Source organism: Tachyglossus aculeatus, chromosome X2, assembly GCF_015852505.1.
Source record: "Tachyglossus aculeatus isolate mTacAcu1 chromosome X2, mTacAcu1.pri, whole genome shotgun sequence".
Lineage (NCBI taxonomy): Eukaryota > Metazoa > Chordata > Mammalia > Monotremata > Tachyglossidae > Tachyglossus > Tachyglossus aculeatus.
This window is the reverse complement of record NC_052100.1, coordinates 18,076,428-18,102,341: the sequence shown is the minus strand read 5'-3', so window position 1 is coordinate 18,102,341 and position 25,914 is coordinate 18,076,428. Positions and strand designations below refer to the sequence as shown.

The window sequence follows — 25,914 nt, the reverse complement described above, 5'->3', positions numbered from 1 at the left end:
CTTTGGGAGGTCCAGGCCTGTTTGACGTAATCGATGCTGCCATGCTTGAGGAGGCAACAAGAGATCCGCAAGGTGGCTATCAAAAGTGTTTGGTACAGTGATCCAGGAACTTCCACATTCTGATGACTGCTCTTAAGGCAGTCACAGGGAAACAATCATATGACTATGAATCACTCTGCAAATGAACTGACAAGTCTGAAGAAAACCGGAGTCGTGTACCAGTCTATACCCAAGAAACTCTCTAGGCAGGGTGTAGAAAACAAAACTTAAAGGGCAACTGTGTGGCAGGTGGGCAGTGTGAATTAACAATGGCGCATCAAACTACATACCAAGTTGAAGGATCTATTAAGCTGTTGAGGCACCCAACCTCCTAAATGGCTATGAAGCCTGGCTCTATTATATAAAATACAGTCAGCCTCTTGAAAATTTCACCAGCATCACCAAACAACCATATTCAACATCAAATGGCAAGACAAGATTACCAAAAATGAAGTTCTGGAAAGCAGTCAGCTCACTAGCATTGAGGCAATGGTTACAGCAACACAGCTTCACTAGGAAGGACTTGGGAGGAGAATGGGTGACAGCAGAATACCTAAGTAGCTGATGGATGGTGAACTGAAAGAGCATGTGAAAGCTGGGAAGGCAGAACAGTGATTTATAGATGGATTGAAACACAGTCTCAAACAATGTGGTGTATCTGTGGACTGTTGTGGACCAATGCAGCAGAAAAACGAGCCTGGTATGCTTCAGGAGAGAGAGGGGTTGTTCCTCTTGAGCAAAGCTTTGAAAACAGAGACACACTTTGGAAGGGACCAACACATTTCTGCAGCAAGGAACTACTTTTAAGTGAATACAGTGAGGAAGGAAATGTCTGTGATGGATCAGGCTTTTCAGCCACATATGCATGCATGGATAGACTCTCACCCTCAGTAGTATCACCTTCAAAAGTGAAACACATATATGTGTGTATCAATATATATCAAGAGAGGGATTTCTAGCTATATGTAATTAATTTCTTTTAGCTGAAATTATCGATCCAAGTACTAACAAGTGTGGCTTTAAATTCAAACTCATCCCACTGAATTCCTTTCTTCTCCAAAAGTCCAGTGACCTGGCTATTCCAGGTGTTAGACCACTCAGAGCCATGGTTCCCCCTCTTTCTTCCCTCTGGCCGCCAGCCATCATGTTCCTTACTCCCTGGATGGCCGACAGGGAAAATGAAGAGATGGGATTCGACACAGTCAATTTTACAACTTGGTAGCATTGCTGGTAAATGGTTGGCTAGGGGCAGAGGTTGAAACTAAAGTGAGGTTTGAGGATTGTCTGTGCATCTCAATTTTCATGTCACTATCCCCCAACAGTTAGACAGCCCTAGTGAGAAGATAAAATAGGTTTACACATATGGGATTAGATTTCCTGGCTCCTTATTCAACTCCCTTTGCAGGAAGGGAGAGGTTAATGAAATACTCTCCTTAGCAAATTCCCCTGCCCCTACTCCCTTCACCTATCTCCCCATGGTCTTCTCCACTCTATCTAGAATGAAACCTAGCAGTGGGGACAGGGGAACACAAAGATCCACAGAGAAGTTTTTTATCTTGGCAAAGCAGCTAAAAGCAGGGTTGTTCAAAGGAGGAATTATTGCAGCAATGCAGCACTCTGCCTTCTTCCTGCTGCCCTGTCTTCAGATCTGGACAACAAACCCACCAGGATGATGATGATGATGATGATGATGGTTATGGCATTTGTTAAGCGCTTACTATAATAATGATGGTGTTTGTTAAGCGCTTACTATGTGCAAAGCACTGTTCTAAGCGCTGAGGGGGATACAAGGTCATCAGGTTGTCCCACGGGGAAGTGACTTCCTCAAGGTCACACGGCATACAAGTGGTGGAGCCGGGCTTAAAACCCACTTCTTCTGACTCTCAAATCCGTGTTCTTACTACGTACTATGTGCCAAGCACTGTTCTAAGCGCTGGGGGGATACAAGGTAATCAGGTTGTCCCACATGGGGCTCACAGTCTTAATCCCCATTTTCCAGATGAGGGAACCACAGAGAAGTTAAGCAGACTTGCCCAAAGCCACACAGCAGACAAGTGGCAGAGTCGGGATTAGAACCCATGACCTCTGACTCCCAAGCCCATGCTTTTTCCTTGGAGCCATGCTGCTTCTCCAGGAGAAAAGCTATTCAGCTATGCAAGGATAGAACATTTCAAATCTGGCTTGTGCCTGAACACCAGGCACAGGTTACTCTCTTAAGAATGAAATGTATGAATTTTTGGATTCTCTTATGCTCTGCAACTTTAGGGATGGCCGTAATTAAAAAAAATAAAATGACACCATCCTTACTTTTTTTTCATCTCTCTGAATAAAAATTCAGTGAGTCCCACGACAAAGCTAAATTTCTCCAGTTTCTACTATTTCAATACTTTAAGGCTTGCTATTGCCATTCAGGTAGGTTTGGTTAACTGTCCTCTGCAGGAAGCTGAACCCTTGGCCATGTCTACATGGGCAAAGTGCAGGGAAGAGCAGTGAAGGTCAATGAATTTCAACAAAGCGGATGACAAGTTGGGAATCGTTCAGGCCAGGGCAATCCCTGTAAATCCTCTCAACTCTGTACTTCACTTGGCCTGTGTAGACTCTGATTGTTAGGGTAATATCAAAAGAAACAAATACTGTTGGTGCCGTCAACATCTGCTGAGGAAAGACCCATTTTGTTAGAAAAAAGCCAACCAAAACAGGGGCTAAATGGGTTTTTGTTCTTTAACATTCTAGGGAAGATTCACAATAAAGTCTTGTGAATATCTGCAAGCTTTGTTTACTCAGCACAGGCTGTAAACTTCAAAAAGCTGGGGGGAAATCCACAATGAACACCAAATCTTTCCTCAAAACTCAAGATCTGAATGACTCAAGGCTGCTAAGAGAACTGAGACCTAGCCCCTACTGCCCAAACCCACATTTTGCTATTTCTTTCTGCTGTTCTTTCTCAGCACATTTATGTGCAAATGATAATAACCTAGTTGCGGTGCTTTCTAATAGCAGCAAGTGGTTAACCAATCCAAATCCCCCAGAAACTGCCAGGGTGGGCTTTCATAATAAGCCTTGATCAGGATGTAGTTCTTCTTTCTATGAAAATGCAAATTGAAAGCTAGAGAAAGAAACCCACCTCAGTAAGATAAAGAAAAGCATGTCTTCAGTTTGCATAACAATGAAATGAAGGATGAACATTTTTACCATCCGGCATATGAAATGGTCTATTATGTTAATGGAGTAGCAAAGGATCTAAACAAGGCCACTTGAAAGAAAGCAGAATGTCATCCCTTCCTGAATCTTGCCACCATCCCAGGGAAAAAAAAATGCTCATTCTAAATTCTTTTATCCAAAGAGACTCATCTCCATTTTGTTCTTTTTATTTATGCTTGTGTTCAGACACTGACTCAGAAACGAGCCAGAATCTGAATGAGACAGATTCTCCCCAGTCCCTGCACAACAGTGAGGGGATTAAGAAGGTGAATTCTTGTCTTCAAGCTCCAGCTAAATGATATTTTGGGGCCCTGAAAGAATAAATACACTCCCCTAAACTCTCCTAAACTTTCTGCTAGGAAAGGTCTGAGTAGCCTGGTCATATGATGCTGTTCTCCTGAGACAGTTTCTGATATTTGCCCACCGTCCCAGGCAATCTTTAGAAACCCTAATGTCCTGGAATTGGGACTGTCCAAGATTACTTGGTCAGTCTATGTTGCAATAACCTCAGCTTCTCACTTTAAGTGGCTGGACATTCAGGTGTTGGCTGAGAACATGAGCATCCTGGGACTTGCAATACAGACATCCCAGAATTTCTTGGACATCTTGAATTATCCACCATCCCCACCTTTCTCATGTATATCAGAAGGAAGTGGAAATTTTCAACTAAATTCTAGGTCAAAAGCACTAGAGAGGACAAATCCCAATAAATATTAGCTGTATTTTGCTGATATAGACAGTTTGATTATGGCCATCATTTGGTTAAATCAGGAACTCACCCCTGACTCCCTGTAAAGTTGGAATGGAGAGCTCCAAGAGACACAGACTGAAGATTAGATTCTCGTATTGCTAATGAAGGAAAGAGAGGAAATCTTCTGTGGGATACCACAAGGGAATATCTATATCTGTCTGAAAGTTCGTCATGGCTGCAAGCCCACAGGAGGAGAGAGAGGATAGGTTAGAGGGTGACAGTTCATGGAGAACCTTGAAGCCATAGGGTAGGAATGACGCCCTCAGCAATTCTGCTTTCCTTTGAGAGATAGCCCAACCTTGCCTCGCCATGTTTTGTTTTGTTGTCTGTCTCCCCTTTCTAGACTGTGAGCCCATTGTTGGGTAATGACCGTCTCTATATGTTGCCAACTTGTACTTCCCAAGCACTTAGTACAGTGCTGTGCACACAGTAAGCGCTCAATAAATACGATTGAATGAATGAATGAATATGCTGTTGGGTCATGTCCGACCCATAGCGACGCCATGGACACATCCCTGCCAGAACACCCTACCTCCATCTGCAATCATTCTGATACTATATTCATAGAGTTTTCTTGGTAAAAATACAGAAGTGGTTTACCATTGCCTCTTTCTGCACAGTAAACCTGAGTTTCCGCCTTCAACTCTCTCCCATGCCGCTGCTACCCAACACAGGTGAGTTTTGACTTGTGGCAGATTATCATCCACTCGCTAGTCACTGCCCAAGCTAGGAATAGAATGGATATGCCTCTGCTTGACTCTCCCTCTGTAGTCGAGACTGGTAGAATACTGCAAACTCTCCAGGTGTGACCCTGAGAGGGGATAGCCCACTGTTGGGTAGGGACCGTCTCTATTTGTTGCCGACTTGTACTTCACAAGCGCTTAGTACAGTGCTCTGTACACAGTAAGTGCTCAATAAATACGATTGAATGAATGAATGATAGCCTAACCACTGGGAGAGATTTGAGGGCTTTCAGTCATTTACTGTCACTGATTCTGATTTTTTGACTTTGGAATTAAACCTCTCTGTGCTAAAGTTCTCTCTGTTTATAAACTGTAGAAAAGAACAATTTTACATGAATCTGACAGACCTTACAGAGATGTGGTTACTACTGCTCCCAGGAGAAGAGAACATGCTGCTCACGTTTGGAGCGAATGAACTCTTTCAGGCCATAAGGTCCCATTTAGTTCCAGAGATACTGTCCCTGGGCACACTGGGATTATGTTGCCAAAGCAGAAACATTCTACCATTCCAGGCTGAAACTCTCCTCTTTGTATATGATTCATTTAAGCAGCGTAGCGATTCTCAAAGTGTTTCCAGTCGTTACCAAGTGGCACTGAGGGGGGAGGAGGCCATCCTGCACCTGCTCCTAAGCCCTAGAGCTGATCCCAGTGAGATGTAAATTAAGAAATCCCAGCTGAAAGGGCATATTTTTGGATCGGGTCAGATGAAAACTGTGTGGTAAAGAGGCTTTCGATCTTGCATAAAACATCCCAGTGTGACTTGATAAAAAAAATGTAGCTTCCACAGAGTTCCTCCAGCTATGATGTTACCTGGCTCTATGCCTGGCATCTTACCAACTCTAAATTTGGTGCAGTATCTGTGCCCCATCAAGTCCAGGCCTCAAAAGAGGCTCCTGGGAGTCGTTTCCATCACCTCATGTAAATTATGGTTTCCAACACCTATTGAAAAAACCCAGCTGAACATGCAGGCCCCAGCACTGGTCTCTGACACAATGGAGATGCAATTGATTCCACCCCCAAGAGTGGTGAATGGTTTGTTAACTCACTGATGCCTAGTAGGCTCCTTGACAAAGGGGTGGAGCTGGTAAGGGGAGGGGTAACCAAGCCCATCTCTCCTGCCCAGTTCCTATGGGCTGAATCCTTGGGCCCCAGGAGAGAGCTCTTCCCTACTGGAGGGCCTGAGGTGGAGATGGATTGATGGAGACTGGTTGGAGTGCCCGATGGCGATGTCAGTTGCATGTTTAACTGCAGGAGGAGGGAAAGATGGTTGGGAAGGGAGGAAGTGTGGCTGACCTGCTTTACCATACTTTTGAGGGGCAGGATTCACCACTGCTCGAGTCCCTGGATGTGATTTATAAATGTATTATCATGTCCTGCCTGGGATTGCTTGGAATTCCTTAAAGGTTAGTATGGTGCACTGCATTCATTCATTCATTCAATCGTATTTATTGAGTGCTTACTGTGTGCAGAGCACTGTACTAAGCACTGCACCCAGGAGGAGTGAAATAAATACTATAAATGCTGCTACTACTACTACAACTCAAATCTTTTCAAAAGTTAGATAAAAAAATGGAAGAAATTACCCTGTTCTTCCCCACAGCATCCTCCCCATTATGAAATGTATTGTAAGAGATGTGATTCCCAACCCTTTAAAACAAAATAACCCTAGTTGAGAACATATAAGGCCATTTGGGTGAGGTCTCTTCATAACAATGGGATTTCAAGTACTTTATCATTTGTATGCTGCAGATATGTAAGCTTTGAGCCCAGCAAATTACACAGCTGCATGTTTACAGTTTCAGAATATCTCTGTGAATTGCATCATTCTGGGCTGTTTTGTAAAAGAACATTCCCAGCCTATGCCTAGATTTCTCTCTCAAGTATCATTCAAATGAGGTGAAATTTCTCGGGAAACCTGCACATTTCAGAGTTTAGCCACATAGCTTTGTGTCCTTTGGGTTAGTACCCAGTTTCCCTTTGAAATTGGGAGTTTTGTTGTTTTCTAAGACACTAAAATGCCATTCAGTTCATATGTCTTCAGGGTCTCTTTATTAAGTTCGTTATTTCAGTTTTGTCCCAACTATAAATAGAATTAACATTATTGGGAGTCTTAAGCACAGACTGTAGGCAGGGTTGGGCCCAAGTCTATAATATTTTAGAGGACTGGCTTCAATGTTTGAATGAGTTGCAAAAAATCAAATGGGGCAGAGACAATCTCTAGAGTCCACTGAGAAATGTGCTATGTACTGCAAGCAATGAAATTGAAAAATGAAAGACAAAAGGAATACTACTTGGCTTTAGGGCTATAAATGAAAAATTTGATGATTTACGAAGCCTATATTTCTGGTAACCTAAAACTGCTCACAAGATTGTTAAAAATTCAGAGCTTCCAGTTACTGAAGAAATGTGATTGTTCTATCTAGATTTCTATTATGTGAACAAAATGAAGCACTCTGTCTTGATAAAAATGGCCCCAGAGTTTCATTAAAAAATAACAACCTAATTCCCTAATAAGAGGTTACTTATAAGTGCTTTATTAATATTATCTTCTAAATGCACTTAAGTATGATCCCTCTTTAAGATTATAAAGATCTGACAAAAGTCAAGGAGCAATCTTCCTCTAGACTGGGCACTGGCCAGATCCTTATTAGAATTCTGTGCCAAGCTTTGATCAGCACAATTTTTAAGGGATGAGGAAAACCTAAGGAGGGTCCAGAGAAGGACAGAAATGACAGAAGGATTGGCAGATAGGTGCTTTAAGAAAGGTGCCAGTGGGTATCCATCTATCTATGCATGGCTCACCCTCTGTGTGTCCAGTACAAAATTTGTGCCAAGGGTTACCTGGGTTCACCAGCACCTTTGTGGGTGGCCATTCACCTCTGGGAAGAAGTAAAAATAAAACCTATATTTTAGATTTGTAGAACACTTAGATGCTGTAAATACCATCCTGCATTTGTAGTCTGCTCTTTCATATCAAATTAAGACAATGTTTAGCTGTAATATTGATCTCGGTAATAATGAAACTAAGACCACTGTATATTCAGAGATATTACAAATTTCAAATACAAAATCAACTATATCACTTGAACCCTGACATCTACTTCATTACTAAATTAAGCACCACGCTTGCTGCTCCTGCTTTTTTTCCTCTGTCTCTCTCCCTTGCCTGACTTTTGCTTCTCCAGGACTTATGACCTGGTCCCACCTCCTGAGCTAATTTTGACTGTGGAAATGATGTTTACCTTACCCAAAAAGGCCACTGGTGTGATTTAATTTATGAAAATCCTTGAATAAAGTTTACTGCATCCAATTTCTTTGAAAGGCTGAAAAAGAGCAATAAGATATCAGGATGGCAAATTGTTGGGCTTCTCATAAAGGCTTCAAAGACCTAACCAAGCTAGCTTTATAGCACAGAGAAAATGGGTTGGAGCTTTGGAGAAGCAGGACTGCAGGAAGGGTTAGAAGAAGAGTTATTGTCACTCATTTTCTAATGGTAAGAAACTTCCTTAGCCAAGTTCATCAATTCAGAGGGAATAGGGAGCCAAAGGAATAAATAGGAAGGTCACACATAGAAAGTAATTGCAAGTATTGCTAGTAAGAGAAGCAGCGTGGCTCAGTGGAAAGAGCATGGGCTTTGGAGTCAGAGGTCATGGGTTCAAATCCCGGCTCTGCCAACTGTCAGCTGTGTGACTTTTGGCAAGTCACTTAACTACTCTGTGCCTCAGTTACCTCATCTGTAAAATGGGGATTAAGACTGTGAGCCCCCCGTGGGACAACCTGATCACCTTGTAACCTCCCCAGCGCTTAGAACAGTGCTTTGCACATAGTAAGCACTTAATAAATGCCATCATTATTATTATTAGTATGCAATGTAAAGATACATAAGCAGCATAAAATGACAGAGTGCAATGGCCTTTGATTCCGCTTTGATTGTGGATATGGTATGTCCATTCAGAATGAAGGGAAGACATACACAATCAAAGCAAAATTAAGGTAGGGAAATAAGTGCCTATTTGACCAGCGCTTAGAACAGTGCTTTGCACATAGTAAGCGCTTAACAAATACCATTAAAAAAAAAGCAGTTGTTGATTTGTCAAAGTAGGAAGACAATGAAAGTCTGTCCATTCCTCTTAGAGAGATTTAAGGAGGAAACCAGAATTTTGCATTAGAAGCAAATAATCTGGCAAAACAAATTAGAACCAGAGTCAGAGAACCATGAAATGTTAAAAAAACTCAAGAGGTCATCTGGTCCAGCCCAGGCTCCGGACAGTGAATGGTCTAACCATGAGGCCCTCATTTCCTCTTCTCCCACTCCCCTCTAAGTCACTCTTGCACTTGGATTTGAACCTTTTATTCACCCCTCCTACAGCAATTATGTACATATCCATAATTTATTTTTAATAATTCTGTCTCCCCCTCTAGAATTTAAGCTCTAGGCAGGGAATGTGCCTAACAACTCTGTTATATTGTACTCCCTCAAGCACTTAGTACAGTGCCCTGCACACAGTAAGCACTCGATAAATGAGATTGATTGAATGATTGATGAAGAACAGGAAGGTGTCTAATTTTTCCTTAACAATCTGCAGGGATGGAGACTCTCCAACCTCACCTGGTAGCCTGTTCTGGTCTTTTATCATTTACTTACCACACTAAAATTATTTACCACACTATTTACTACACTGAAAGTTTGGGGATTTACTAAGTCAACGTTCTAGCACAATAACAATCACCACCATTCCCAGAATTACCTTGATCTTTCCCAAACCACCTGCGAGCTCCTTCCCAGACAATACCAAAAGCTGTGCTTTAACAGAGATCTGATCATTTCAGTACCGGATACAGTTCAGGTGGAGTTCACCCATTATCACCTACATGAAGAAATGGTTGTTACTAAACTAAGGTCCTTGCTGCACTTGGCTGATAATTCCTTCCTTGTCCCCTAAAGCATTTGTTTGCCCCAGTTTCTATACAGTAATACTTAGTAAAAGCAAAATATGTAGATAATACCAGTGAATTGCGCTAAACCAGCTGACTGGTCCAGAAAAAGGTTTAGGTAACTCTGCATCACTTGGGGAATCACTGCTTAATTATCTCTAGGAAAATCCAGTGCCTAGGTCTAGTAAAAATCTCACCAGGTCTTCCAATTTATCTTTACGAAAAACGTACACATTAAATATTGGTTGTTGAAAAGCAATAAGAATATCTTTAACCATGTATTCCCTGAATCACAGTGCAGGTCAAGAACCAAACTAAGCACAGCCAACATGATTTCTGTAGCATGAGAGATGTTGTAAAATTACAGAGATCACTATCAAGATGTCTACATCATGTAAGAAACTTTAAAAAAAATTAACATCGTTGACTGGGCTCTTTCAACTACTAAGGAAGTTTGGCCACCCTGTAAAGTTTACCAAATTCTTAAAGCAATTCTACAGTGGTGTGATTGGTCAAGTAAACATGCTATGCTTGTTCCTTTCCCCATCACAATCAGGGTAAAGGAGAGATGTGTGGTAGAGTCAGTCCCGTTCAATCTACTGAGGATAGGCTGAGGGACGGACCTGGAAGCTGAAACTAGAGTATGCTTCCTGTCCAGAGTAGTAGTAGTAGAAGCAGGATGGTGTGGTGGATAGAGCACAGTTCTGGGAGTTAGAAGGTCATGGGTTCTAATCCAGGCTCCACCACATGTCTGCTGTGTGACCTTGGGCAAGTCACTTCACTTGTCTGAGCCTCAGTTACCTCATCTATAAAATGGGGTCGAGACTCTGAGCCTCACATGGGGCAGGGACTGTGTCCAACCTGATTTGCTTGTATCCACCCCAGCGCTTAATACTGTGCCTGGCACATAGTAAGCGCTTACCAAATACCACAATTATTATTAGTAGTAATAATAGTAGCAGAAATGATATTTATTGAGTGCCCACTGGGTGCAATGCGCTCTACTAAGTGTTCTCTTCCCACAAGGAGCTTATGCTCTAAGGGGGGAGGTGGACATAAATATACTTATAGAGTAATCAAAGGAAATAGCTGAATGTTCAATTGAATTTTATATATAGACAATATCTCTCTCACACACACACACATACACACACACACATACACACACACACTGTTCAGGTTGGGTGTATACGACTTGTGATGCTGAGGATTAGTCAGGGAAGTCTTGCTGGAGGACGTAGGATTTTAAAAGGATACTGAACATGGGGGGCACTATGCCCTTCCAGATTTGGGGAAAGGGGAACTTCCAGGCCAGGGGAATTGTGTAGGCAAGGGGATGAAGGTTGGAGAAGCGAGAGTAAGGTCCAGATAGCAGTGAGAGGAGTGAAGAGAGCAGAGAAGGGGGGTAGTGGATGAAAAGTGCAGATGTGTAAGGTGGGATGAGTTAGTTGATACCCTGGAAGTATCGAAGCTGAGCGTGAGGAGTTTTTGCTTGTGTAGAGATCCAGTGAGCCAGTGGAGGATTTTGAGAAGTAGAGAAAACTCTACCAACTTAACAGTCTATCAGTATCACTGAAAGTATTTGAAAAAGGTATTCAGGAGCTGCACATAGTACAAGAAGACAGGCAAGTGTGAAATGCTCCAGAGAGCCAGTGCAGTGTTACACGGTATGTAGAAGTATGACAAAGACTCAGCCACCCTAAACGCAATTTAGGGTTATCATCGGCAACACAGAACAGAATGTTGTTACTGAATTCTTCTACCTAGGCAGTTCACTATCCAAGGATACGTGGCTAGACAGTGAACAAAACCAAATCAAGAATGACCAAGATGTACCTTGGGCGATGGGAAGACAAAATTTGGTGACAATGGGGTATTAAACTACAGACCAAGTTATGGGTCTTACAAAGCTGTGTCTGGAATACCTGGAGCTTCCTCTGAAGGCACATTCAGCTTCTTTGGCAGAATCATTAGCATCACTTGAGAGTCATAGTCAACGTCAAATAACAAGACAAGATCATCAATAATGAGATCCTGGAGTGCAGTCAACTTGCCAGCATTAAAGAAATGTCCTTAACAACACAGTTTTGCTTGACAGGACAAGTGAGAATAATAGATGGAGGTGGACCATCCAAGCAGTTGTGGTATGATGAACTGAAAAGGGGCATCAGCAAGCCCAGAATGCAGAAAAAACTATCTGGTATTACAGACAGCCACAGACTCTATGGAGACAGGAGCAGGAAACAGATCAAGGCAGATTAGAAAAGAGCTACATGTGCTGCAAGTGACAAAAGCATCCACTTAAGAGACTGTGTTAACATGCAGGGTATGGAACGGAGTGTCAATTTCACATATGCCTTCTCCAATACACCCACACAAACGGATAGGAATATAAACAACAGGCACAGATATATTTATATAGGTAAACATGTCTATCTAGATAGCTAGAGATAATCAACTATATTTACTGAGCACTTACTGTGTGCAGAGCACTGTATTAAAGCACTTTGAAAAGCACAATACAGTTGGTAGACAAGATCCCTGCCCATGAGGAGATAATGAAATAAAAGCATATACATTTTCTAGAAGATTCACTCAACCAACGTCTCTCCCCTCCTCAAAACCTTTCACAGGCTTCCTGTGTTCTTCTGCACCAAGCAAAAATTCCTCACAGTTGATTTCAAGGCTCTCCACGAACTCACTCCAACCTAAATGTCTGCTCTTTACACCCGCTTCTTCCCAACTCACTGTCAACACTCCTTCTGAACTAATCTTCTAACTGTGCTTCACTCTCACCTCTCTTTCCTTTATCCTCTCTCCCACTCTTCCCCAGATTGCAACTCCCTTCCTCTCCAAATCAATCAAAACACAAACCTCCCACCCATCCAAAGTCCTCCTAAAATCCCACCTCCTTCAAGAAGCCTTTCCTGATTAATTCCCATCACTCCAAGTTGTATAAATTCATCAGCCATTTCTAGGCTCTTATCTATACCCATCTTTGGCATTTATGTATATGTTTATTCAATTTATATGCAGTTATTTATTTCAGTACTCTGTTCATAAACCTTTTTATATCTGTCTCCCCCCACTAGAATGGAAGCTCTTTGTGGGCTGAGAATGTGTCACTTCTTTGTTCTATACTTCCCAAGCGCTGAGCACAGTGCATTGTACTGAGTGGGAGCTCAATAAATGCTATTACTACTACGACTACACCTAGGCCAGATTCACACACAGACCTAGCTTCAATTTCCATTTATATTGGCCAGATTAGACAAAGTTGCTACATCAACACCTAGGTGAACCCAAAATTTTATTGCCTGATCATAACTCCCCTTTACCAAAGCACACAATCATTTAGAGAAGCAGGGTGGCTCAGTGGAAAGAGCTCGGGCATTGGAGTCAGAGGTCATGGGTTCAAATCCTGGCTCCACAAATTGTCAGCTGTGTGACTTTGGGCAAGTCACTTAACTTCTCTGTGCCTCAGTTACCTCATCTGTAAAATGGGGATTAAGACTGTGAGCCCCCCGTGGGACAACCTGATCACCTTGTAACCTCCCCAGTGCTTGGTGCTTTGCACATAGTAAGCACTTAATAAATGCCATCATTAATAAATATTAATATATTTACAGTCATACCAAAAACAGGCATCCTTTATTCCATTAACTCTGTTCTATTCATCTGAACTTGGAAAGGTTCACATTTTCTTTATTTTCAATGTAGAAACTTCTCACTTTCATAAGTGGTTGATAATGGTGAAATTCTCATTAGTACTGTGTAATCACTTGAGAACAGCTCATAAAAAAGGTTGTTTCTACGGGATCCCCTCTTGCCAATAAACTGAAATAAATAATTCTGCTGAAAGTTGCTCAGGTTTACATAGATATGAATGACTACAATAATGAGTGAATGAGACAAAGATGTAAAACATTGTTAAACTAGAGTTTAACACAAGAAGATCCTGTCTGTCTGTGAAACAAAGCTATTTTGAATTTGTTCCCAATCATTTGGCTCTTTTATTGATGCTAATATTTTCCGGTCATAACACAGCATGGTCAAGATTAATGTGAAGTTTACACTGTCTGCACAGAGCGTGTAAAGGCACTGGCATCTCCAAATGATATTCATCATATTTACTATCAGGCAGATGCTACCTGCTGGGGTTTTCTTTATATTCTGGGCACAAAGATAGCCAAAAGGGTAGCAGATACCCTGCCTAGCAGGATTTTGATAAATAGGAGTTAGAGCCTAATTCCACTCCAGGTGCTTCATCGACCCTAAGCTTCATTGGTAGAGAGACCCTGAAAGCAAAGGCTTACCTCCAAAATGATGTTAAATGATCATGTGCGTGTACCTAGAAACTAAAGCCAGCACCAACATCAAGAAATTCGGCATTAAATTGGTGACTACAATGTTAGGAACACTATACTACTTGCTTGGAAACTCACAACAGAAGTAAAAGATGCACTCCCTACCCTCGAAGAGCCTACATGTATCAAGCAATTAATGAATCTATCATATTTGTTGAACACTTATGTACATATTGGAAATTTATTTTAATGTCTGTCTTCCCCTCTAGACTATCAGCTCCTGGGGTGCAGGGAATGTATCTACCAATCAATCATATTTATTGAGCACTAATTAAGTGCAGTATACTGTACTAAGAATTTGGGAGAGTAGTACACGACAGAGTTGTTCCCAACCCACAAGGAGCTTACAGTCGAGATGGGGAGAAAGACATTAATAAAAAAAAAAGAATCATGGATTTGTACTTAAGTGCTGTGGGGCTGAGGGTGGGATAAATAAAGGGTACAAATCCATATTCTAGGGCAATGCATAAAGGCAGTGTACTCTCCCAAGCTCTTAGTCCAGTGCTAAATGCTCAATAAATATTATTGATGGATTGATTGGTTGACCCAAGCTCATCAGGTCAGACACTGTCCCCAGCAGGCAGAGCCTTAGAGGTAGGATGGGGTGCTGTCTCCCTAACAGCAGTCACATAAAATGCAGCAGGACATGAGGAATTCATTGCATGCAAAGCTTTCCCACTTACAGGCCCACACACCAGAGACCCCGGTTTCACCTCTGCCTGTGGTTTCTAAAACCCTATGCAATATTCATTCATTCATTTGATCGTATTTATTAAACACTTACTGTGTGCAGAGTACTGTAGTAGGCGCTTGGGAAAGTACAATACAATGGGAGCAGGGAAAGGTGGAGAATTAGTACTTCTCGTCCACCATCTAAACTTCCAAGAACAAGCAGCACTTTCCAAACTGCTCAGCGAGCACTCAAAAAATAACATTGCCTATTGAATGGTTATTCCCAAAAGTGGGATAAAATTTGAAAAATATAGTCACAAATCTAATGTGCATGTGGGAAAATAGAACTGCTTTGGAAATGTAAGAATTGCTTAAGTGGTATTGAAGGACCTATTCTCTGCAGGCACCTTTTATTCAGATTGTTGGGTAATAATTTATAATAAAATTAGATTCTGACTATGGAAATCTTGTACATCTTACTGATGCTCAACAGATTTTTCTTGCAGAAGGTTTCCCTCACTTTAACACTCATTACAGATGAAAGCGACAATCCAAAATTTGATTTGAATGCTATTCTGCCATTGCTGCAAATGGGATGGCCATTTTTCATTCCTGTTCCACAGGAAAACCTCAATCTCAACTGAAAGTCTTTCAGACAGTTTTCTGAGAGGTATTAAAAGTTGACACACATATATACATATGTGCATGTGTATGCCCATGCATGCATATGCATATAAAGCTGTCCTTTTCTCTCAAAGACACAACCAATAGTGAAATTCACTTCTAAGTGTGTCTGTGACTGAAAAGTCCAGCACAGAAGCCACAGTCCTGGCCACACTGGACCTACAAAAAGTTTGTCCCTTGTTGTGTTGTTGTACTTAATATGCTGATGACTGTTCGAAGTGCATACTTGTGTGCATGCACACACACATGAAGAGTATAAACTGCTCGAAATCCATACAAAACTTTGGACTGACAATAAGCCTAAAGGTGACCAAATAAACCCCCCACACAACTGAAGTTTTCTACCAGCAATCAATCAAACTCTCTATCACTGGTATTTATCAAGCTCTTACTGTGAGCAGAGCACTTTACTAAGTGCTAGGAAGAGTGCAACACAGTAGAATAGGTAGACACAATCCCTCCCCACAAGAAGCGTACAGTCTAGAGGGAGAAACAAACATAAAAATAAATTACAGATGGATATGTACGTAGGTGCTGTGGAGCTGGGCTGAATATCAAATTGCTTAAAGGAAACAGATCCAAGTGCATGGGTGATGCAGAAGGGAGCCCCAATAGGGAAAATTAAGACTTGGTCAGGGAAGTGAAGAATTAATCAGGGAAATCCTCTTGGAGGAGATGTGATTTTAGTAGGGCTCTGAACTTCTTTGTCTATCATGCTGAAAAGATCATGTCAGCTGTGCTATGTTTGGGTCTGAATCTACATTGTAATGTAAAGGAGTACCAGGTTAACAAATACCATTCTTTTCAAAGGTGAAACACAATGTGTGCATTTTTCTTAAAGATAATTTTTAAATTTGGCTTTAAAGGCAGTCAGTCAGTCAATCATACTTATTGAGTGCTTACTGTGTGCAGAGCACTGTAGTAAGTGCCTGGGAGAGTACAGTATAACAATAAACAAACACATTTCCTGCCTATGATCTATGCACGGGACTCCTCTACAGATAATTTCTAGAGATAATTAAACAGTGATTCCCCAAGTGGTGTAAAAGTTAGCTACCAGTCATCTGGTTTAGCAGATTTACTGGTATTAGCTGGATGTTTTGCATTTACTAAGCATCAGTGAATAGAAATTAGGGCGAACAAGTGACTTCAGGGGACAAGAGGGGAATTATCAGCCGAGTGCAGCAAGGACCTTAGTTGAGTAACACCTATTTCTTCATGTGGGTGATTATGTATGGACTGTGCCTGCACTAGAAATAGGAAAACATCAGCTTTCTAAATGGCTGGAATCTCTTTCGTAGCAGAACAACCAGAGTACAGTACACAGACAGGCCCAGCGTTGGACAAGGGACCTCTTTAGACTGTGAGCCCACTGTTGGGTAGGGACTATCTCTATATGTTGCCAACTTGTACTTCCCAAGCGCTTAGTACAGTGCTCTGCACACAGTAAGCACTCAATAAATATGATTGATTGATTGATTGATGATAATTAAGGAATGCCACAAAGAAGAATGCTATTATTATTTATTTTAATTATATTATGGCATTTGTTAAGCACTTACAGTGCATCAAGTAGTGTTCTAAGAGCTGGGGTAGATACAAGTTAACCAAGTCAGACTAAGTTCCTGTCCCTCATGAATATCATAGTCTAAAGGAGGGAATATAGACATTGAATCCTCATTTTACAGATGAGGAAACTGAGGCACAGAGAAGATAAGTGTCTTGCCCAAGGTCACGCAACAGGCAGGATTAGAACCGGGGTCCTCCAATTCCCAGACCCATGCTCTTTCCACTAGGCCTTTCTGCTATTCAATTTTTGTGATCAACTTTCATGACATTTGGGACTTGGAAAAGACCCAAAGCCTGGACCTACTTTGAAGACTCTGGCCATCCTGCACCTGCAAAGGACATATAATCTTCAGGTTGTTTCTTTAGCTAAAACACCATGTGGAAAATTCTGCAGCCAGGGTGGCAACCTGTAGGTTGAGATGCAGGCATATGGTACATGAAAAAGCTTGAGAAAACCAAATGTAGACCTACCTATAAACAACGTACTGCATAAACACCAATAGGAAAAGCAGAAATGACAAATTCTACCAACCATACTTGAAATGCAAATTTGGTTTCTAATCTACAATGCATTTTTTGACACCCCCCTCCACATGTAAATTAAGTATTTTTTATTGGAAATGAAAAATGAAAACCTACAAGTCTACCACAATAATTTGTGGTGGTTTTTAACAACATAAAACTAAAAACCACCTAATGGTGCATCAACTTTCATCTTCCTTTTTTACAATCAATGGGCAATTTCCTTGCTGGGCCCCGGTTAAAAATATTCTCTTCATCTGTACCCTATCAGGGTTCTAAGACTATTTGGTGTGTATAACTGACCTCTCGAACAGGTGGAGATCTAGAAATTTATTTTTTCCTGGATTGAGTATAAGTTGACTTAAAACAGATGTGTTCCAAGCTCCAAGTCAGTGTTTCTAATGTAAATACTATCGGGTCTGAGTACAATGATTCTAAAATTGCAGTGTAAACAAAAGGTACTTGGGTTTTACATTGCTGCTGAAAGAGTTAATTCAGACTTTTTCTGGTTGCTACAAAAGTTAGGTCTCCTCTTCCAGTGAAAAAAGGAGAGGAAACTGTCACTTGACATTTCCAGGTTTGTAGAAAAGCTTTTTGTAAATGTAAACATTCATTAAACTAATTTGAAGTTGTCATTACTCTCCTCCCCTGCTGCTTTATATCAGATTATTCCTAAATGCTTGGTGAAGAGACCCATAAACAAACAGTCTATCTCCCTGCAGGGTATAATCAGACAGTTTGCACTGTGATTTATACTGTGTGGCACTGGTGAGTATCCCGAACTTTGAATGGGAGTGATTTTTTCACAAATGCTCTGCTCCTTTTCTGGTGGAAGCCAAGTTTTTATACTTGCCTCCCTCAGCCCCTCAATCTAAATAGTGACCACTGAGGGATGCTTAAAAGTATCACCAGAAGAGACCATTATATTAATAAAAAGGAATATTATACTAAACTGCAAGTTCCTTGAGAACAGAGATCATGTCTACAAATTTTATTGTACTGCACTCTTCCAAGTGCTAAGTACACCCCTCTCAGGATCACTCCTGGAGAGTTTCCAGTACTCTACCAGCCTTGACTATGGGAGGGAGAGTCAAGCAGAGGCCTATCCATTCCATTCCTAGCTTGGCCAGTGGCTAGCGAGCTGAAGGCCATCTGCTACGAGTCAAAACTCACCTGTGCTGGGCAGCAGTGGCATGGGAGAGTGTTGATGGTGGAGACTCAGTTTTTCTGCATGGAAGAAGGCAATGGTAAACCACTTCTGTATTTTTACCAAGAAAACTCTATGGATACACTACCAGAACGATTGCAGCTGGAGGTGGGGTGTTCTGGGTGAGATGTGTCCATTGTGTCGCTATGGGTCGGAGACGACTCTATGGATACACTACCAGAACGATTGAAGCTGGAGGTGGGCTGTTCTGGGTGAGATGTGTCCATTGTGTCGCTATGGGTCGGAGACGACTCCACAGAATAAGACAAGTGCTAAGTACAGTGCCCTGAACACAGTAAGTGCTCAATAAATAGCATTGATTGATTGATTGAGAAATTGAAATGTATTTACTTCTCAAGTGATAGGGCAGATCAGTGATTTATTTTGAGGGCATTAGGTTGGAGCTAAAATTTTAAGTGAAGAGGCAGTTTCACATATGCCCCTTCTGTACCCAGGGACGGTTAAGAATCCAAAATAATTTTTATCCTTTGAAAAAACTAATGGCAACAACCACAAGTACACAACAGACAGACAACACTATCCCAGTGCTGCTAAGGAAAATAGTCACCTATAAAAACATAAATATCTCCAACCTATAGGAAGTGTGCAGATTAACGCCATTCACACAATGGTACTGATGATCTCATTAAATGAAGTTAGGATTGCAAATTACTGTGAAAGTTAGGTAATAAAAAGGATCTAGTAGCAGTGTGTAGTAGTAGTAGCAGTAGCAGTAGTAGTAGTAGCAGCTGGACAAGCAGCGTGGCTCAGTGGAAAGAGCATGGGCTTTGGAGTTAGAGGTCATGGGTTCGAATCCCGGCTCCTCCAACTGTCAGCTGTGTGACTTTGGGCAAGTCACTTAACTTCTCTGTGCCTCAGTTACCTCATCTGTAAAATGGGGATTAAAACTGTGAGACCCCCGTGGGACAACCTGATCAGCTTGTAACCTCCCAAGCACTTAGAACAGTGCTTTGCACATAGTAAGCACTTAACAAATACCATAATCATTATTATTATCATCTAGTAAAAGCTCTAGAAGTCCTCTGCCGAATTTTTCTAAGATATTGGTCAATGGTAAATTTGAGAGGGCAGGGGCAGGGGGCGCATCTTCACTTTTTCTGAATTCCCCAAGGATGAAAAATGCATTTCTTCTCTAATAAAGCAAATATGATGCTGGTAAAGAACAATCAAAGCCTATCTGGAGATGAGTTTCAGAATGCAGACTAATTTTCAGATTGCTTCAGTTTAATTTTGCAGATTGCTTCAGCAGTCATGCCTTATGCTTTCAGTTTACCTTTCATCTATTTGGTGACATTATTAGAAGGTAAAGATGGCCACATCAGATGAGCTCTTTATTTTTTGAAAGTCTAAGAGGTGAAAGGCCAGCTGGCCAAAAATCAAATCAAAGAGTAGAATGCGCTGTCAAACTGGTGCCAGTCTGCACGAGCTGTGCTGTTGGCAGAATTAGCAATGCAGTATGCTGCATTTCCCCCATACAATTTCTGGCTATTACTGCTGATGGAATCGTACAAAGTTCGAGAAAAACTATCCAGAGCAGAAATTGAACCTTCTAATTTTTCACCTAAGAAAACAACACGTGGTGCAGTGGATGAAAATAGCTAATGTCTGGTTTATAGCCAGAATTCAAAATGGTTTTGTTCTGATTTGATTCATTTGTTTCATCAACTTGAGCATAAAGTAAAAGAATAAAATGCAATCTAGTCAATCAATAAATCATTGCCAAGGACAAGCTTTCACAGAGAATAAACTTAAGAGTTCTACAAAAGACACTTTTTCTCAAAAGAACCCTGAACAAATTAAGAGTAAGATTAACATCCATATTTTCAGCCAACCACTCCCAACTACATTCCAAATAAATATAATGATGGAAAACTCTTCAATAAACTGGGAAAGTCTAGTCAGTCAACACATTTTTTGATATTGAAATGCTATTCATTTTTTTCTGGTTTCTAACACCTACATTCCTGCATAATGAAATAAGCAATTGGTGATATAGGGATCTATACTTGTTTTATACTTTATGCCTTTGATTTCATATGCAAATTGGAGAGTTAAGGTAGTTAAGAATAGCAAGCTGACAATATAGTTAATGTAAATACTTAAGCAATTGTACACTAGATTAAAGGCCTCCACATAATTGTGTCTTTCATAATATATTTTATGGTTAAACAATGGATGTCTGTAGGACAACAAATTGTAATAGCACATTCATACAGTTTTAGGATGAAATCAATTTCTTGCAAATGCAATTATCGCTATATAATCCTCCCGCCTGTTTAGGCCTCTACTGAAATAAATTAGGATAGAATTCTGCATTAAGGCAGAGTGTCATTTGAAAAGAAAAAACAATGTTTAATGTAAAGATAAATACTGATAAAGACTCATGCCTCGAGTAATGTCTGAATAAAAGATTAATATGTTATAGCCATCGTTTAATGTTGACGTGAATTACATTAAAGCCTTGAAGTAGTGCCTTATTTTGAAGTATTTTTTTCCGACTCAATATGCTCAGAAACTGCTGAAATGACACACCAAACGGTGACCCACCCTCATCCTGACATGCTTCCAAAAGTATCTCTTTCTCATGATGTCCTATAAGCATCCATCATTACAACATAATAAAGACAGACCCCTTGTTCTTATTTCTATGGAACCTTCATAGATGGCCCCAGAATTCAGTTGTCTCCCCCTTCTAGACTGTGAGCCCACTGTTGGGTTGGGACTGTCTCTATATGTTGCCAACTTGTAATTCCCAAGCGCTTAGTACAGTGCTCTGCACACAGTAAGTGCTCAATAAATACGATTGATTGATTGTCTTCAAATCTGCCCAGCTATAATACTGGGAAAACTCAGCTATGGAAGAGTAGCTCAGCCTGAGTAGATCCCATTTGATTTATTCCTTAAATCTTAGCAAGCTGCTTAGGGATCTTATTCCCTTGCAATCAAAACTTGCTGTAACTTCTGTCATACACACCTGAAAAAGTTTGAGGAACTGGCCCAAGCAGACCCACTTTAGTGGAAGGCTGAGTTTTGGTAAATATCAATACATTGTACTTTCTAATGCTTATCATCTGTTGTTGCATTCTCTAGGATTGTTCCTCTGAGGCAAGCAAAGGGATTGTTCCTCAGGCAAAAAAGACAGGGTTGGTTTTTTTTAGCTTGGAGAAGAAAAGTTTAAGGGGAAACGTAGCTGTTTTTCAGAATAAGAAAGGCTTTATAGAGAAGATGCTGGTTAGTTGGTCACCATGGCCTCATAAGACATCATCAACAGATATGAGGGCTCAAACAATTATAATAATAATTATGGTATTTGTTAAGCACTTACGATGCGCCAAGCACTGTTCTAAGTGCTGGGGTAGATACAGGGTAATACATGTAGTAGCCCCACCTGTACTAGCCCCACGACTAGCCCCACATGAGGCTCACAGTCTTAATCCCCACTTTACAGATGAGGTAATTGAGGCCCAGAGAAGTGAAGTGGATTGCCCAAGGTCACACAGCAGACAAGTGGCAGAGCCAGGATTAGAACCCACAGCCTCTGACTCCCAAGCCCAGGCTCTTTCCACTATGCAGTTGTCCTAAGAAATTCACCAAGATCTCTAGGCTATACCATGACAGGTGTTTAGTTGTGGAGGTTGTTAAATGCCTATTATGTGCCCAGCACTGTACGAAACAATGGGGTAGATATAATTAGGTCAGACACAGTACCTATCCCACATGGGGCTCACAGTCTAAGTTGGAGGGAGAAAAAAAATCAATTATATAATCACCATTTTACAGATGAGGAAAAAACACGTGCCCCTGATGTCATAGCAGGCAAGTGCACAAACTGGGATTAGAACCCAGGTCCTCTGACTTCCAGTCTTTTTTTTTAAGGTATTTTCTAAGCACCTACTAAGTGTCAGACGCTATTCTAACCGCTGGGGGTAGATACAAGCTAATCAGGTTGGACACAGTCCATGTCCCACATGGGGCTCACAGTCTTTATCCCCATTTTACAGATGAAGTAACTGAGGCCCAGAGAATTTAAGTGACTTGCCCAAGGTCACACAGCAGACAAGTGGTGGAGCCGGGATTAGAATCCAGGTCCCGTGCTCTTCCCCCCACTAGGCCATGATGAGAGAGTAGGAACCCTGTTCAATCATTTTCCATTACTTTGGAGTGAAGCAGGGCTGTGTGATACATCTGGTCTGAGAGACTTACAAGCTGGAATATGCTTCCAATCCACTGGAAAACTCTTCCTGTTCAACAGGATATGGACATTATCAAAACTCCCTCGACAGTGGTTCAGAAACAGATCTACGCAGATGGTTGTGCTCAAGGCACATACACAAGATGACACGCAAAGAGTTACGAAGTGCTTTGCAGATAATGAACAGCACAGTGTTCTGACGATAAGTCAGAAGAAAATGAAAAGCATGGCCACCCCAAAGGATTCAAAGTAGGCAACACAGAATGTAAAGCGGACACCAAATTCTACCACCTGTCCAATGATGCACAGATAATGAGATAGAGAATGGAATACAAAAGGCTTCTGAGAATTGCAAGGTGGCATGTGGCAACAGTCTAGACTAGACTGTGAACCCATTGTTGGGTAGGGACCGTCTCTACATGTTGCCGACTTGTACTTCCCAAGCTCTTAGTACAGTGCTCTGCACACAGTAAGTGCTCAATAAACACGACTGAATGAATGAACAGTCAAGCTCCCTGCTAAGTTGACAATCTACAAGATTTGTGCAGAGTCCATTCTTCTATATGGCTGTGAAACCTACACCTACCACAGAAGACATATAAAACTCCTGGATCTCTTTCATCAGCATCACCAGTGAAGCACACTCACTATGAAATGGCCAAGCAAGTTGAACAACAACTTGGAGGCCTTGGAACACAGTCAACTCACTTCAAAACAATAATCATAGCAACATGGCTCTGCTGAGAGCCACATGTGAGGCAAGTGGAGGACAGCAGGAGTTGTCGTATGGGAACCGAAAGTTGAAGGGTGAGTGTACAGGCAAGCCCAGAGGGAGAGAAAATATTTAAAGACATAGTGAAGCACAGCATCAAACAATGGAAATGTAGCCATGGACTGTGGGGAGACCTCTGCAGTAGACTGACCTGCCTAGTGGAGCAAGGCTGCATGAAGTGCGGTTCTTGAAGCACTTCAAATAGCATAGCTTAGTGAATGGAGCATGGGCCTTGGAGTCAGACCTGGATTTTAATCCCAGCTCCACCACATGTCTGCTGTGTGATCTTGGGCAAATCACTTAACTTCTCTGGGCCTCAGTTACCTCAACTGTAAAATGGGGATTAAAAGCGTGCGCCCCATGTGGGACCGGGACTGTGTCCAAAAACTCCTCACCCTCGGCTTCAAGGCTCTCCATCACCTCGCCCCTCTTACCTCACCTCCCTTCTCTCCTTCTGTAGCCCAGCCCGTACCCTCTGCTCCTCTGCCACTAATCTCCTCACTATGCCCCGTTCTCGCCTGTCCCGCCGTCGACCCCAGGCCCACGTCCTCCCCCTGGCCTGGAATGCCCTCCCTCCACACATCAGCAAAGCTAGCTCTCTTCCTCCCTTCAAAGCCCTACTGAGAGCTCACCTCCTCCAGGAGGACTTCCCAGACTGAGCCCCCTCCTTCCTCTCCCCCTCCTCCCCCTCCCCATCCCTCCCACCTTACCTCCTTCCCCTCCCCACCACACCTGTATATATGTATGTATGTTTGTACATATTTATTACTCTATTTATTTTACTTGTACATATTCTATTTATTTTATTTTGTTAATATGTCTTGTTTTGTTGTCTATCTCCCCCTTCTAGACTGTGAGCCTGCTGTTGGGTAGGGACCGTCTCTATATGTTGCCAACTTGTACTTCCCAAGCGCTTTGTACAGTGCTCTGCACACAGTAAGTGCTCAATAAATACGATTGAATGAATGAATGAATGAACTAATATCTACCCCAGAGCTTAGAACAGTGCTAGGCACATAGTAAATGCTTAACAAGTACAGTAACTATTATTTATCATTATGGATACTGGGATGCCAGGAGGCAGATTCAAAATCAGAGACAAATCCATTAAGGTAACAAGGATCTATCCTTACTTGTAAATAATGTGGGAGGGTGCGTCAATCCTGCATTGATTTTTTTCAGCTACACTCCCATGCAGAGATAAGACCTCACGATAACTAGCATCATCTTTGAAAACGAAGGACAGCTAGGTAGAGTGAAATAAGGGGCACCCACGTATGATGTGAGAAACCAGGCCTTTGTATTTCATTGGCAATGCAAGTAATAGCAGTGCTTAGAATTGTATTTTGAAGTACTTATTAAGGCTTAACTGTCAATCATTTTTCTCAAAACTCTGGACAGTTTGGGGTGAGTTTACTATATTTAGCCATCAAATTTAAAGTTACAGTGTTGTCCATTCAGAGTTATTGAGATATGTGCTCTCTCCCTCTCCTTTTTATCCCCTTGAATGTGTAGCAGCACTAAGAGGTTTTCCCTCACAGAAAGCAATTGAGTGAAAACAAAGTAAGGAAAATATCAGTTGACAAGATGGCTGACCATTTCCCAAAATTCACTGGGGTTCACAGTCTAAGTAGGAGGGAGAACAGGGGATGAATAATAATAATAATAATGGCATTTTTATTAAGCACTTACTATGTGCAAAGCACTGTTCTAAGCGCTGGTGAGGTTACAAGGTGATCAGGTCGTCCCACAGGGGGCTAACAGTCTTAATCCCCATTTTATAGATGAGGCAACTGAGGCACAGAGAAGTTAAGTGACTTGTCCAAAGTCACACAGCTGACAGTTGGCAGAGGCAGGATTTGAACCCATGACCTCTGACTCCAAAGCCCGTGCTCTTTCCACTGAACCAGGCTGCTTCACCCATGTGAATACTGTGAGCCCCATGTGGGACATGGACTGTGTCCACCCTGATTAGCATGTATCTTCTCTAGCACTTAGGTACAGTGTCTGACACACAATAAGCGCTAAACAAATACCATTAAAACAAAAGAAAACAAAGAACCCCCTCCAGGCATTGAATCCCCACTTTATGGATGAAGAAACTGAGGCACAGAGAAATGAAGTGACTTGTCCAAGCTCATACAACAGGCAACTGGCAGAGTCTCTGACTTCCAGGCCCACTAGGCCATGCTGTTTCATGTTGGAAAAATCTCCCATCCTAAGCAGAAGTTGCAAATTC

At 41.7% G+C, this 25,914-nt stretch overlaps 1 protein-coding gene and 2 non-coding genes across 3 annotated transcripts in view; 1 reads left to right on the top strand and 2 right to left on the bottom strand.

Moving 5' to 3' along the window:
- Positions 1 to 25,914, bottom strand: part of WWOX (WW domain containing oxidoreductase) — a 1,164,534-nt gene that overhangs the window by 121,071 nt on the left and 1,017,549 nt on the right. The window lies entirely within an intron of this gene.
- Positions 4,676 to 4,812, bottom strand: LOC119949718. The gene has a single exon (XR_005457260.1). It is a non-coding gene; the product is annotated as a small nucleolar RNA SNORA7 (small nucleolar RNA).
- Positions 18,509 to 18,646, top strand: LOC119949762. The gene has a single exon (XR_005457299.1). It is a non-coding gene; the product is annotated as a small nucleolar RNA SNORA7 (small nucleolar RNA).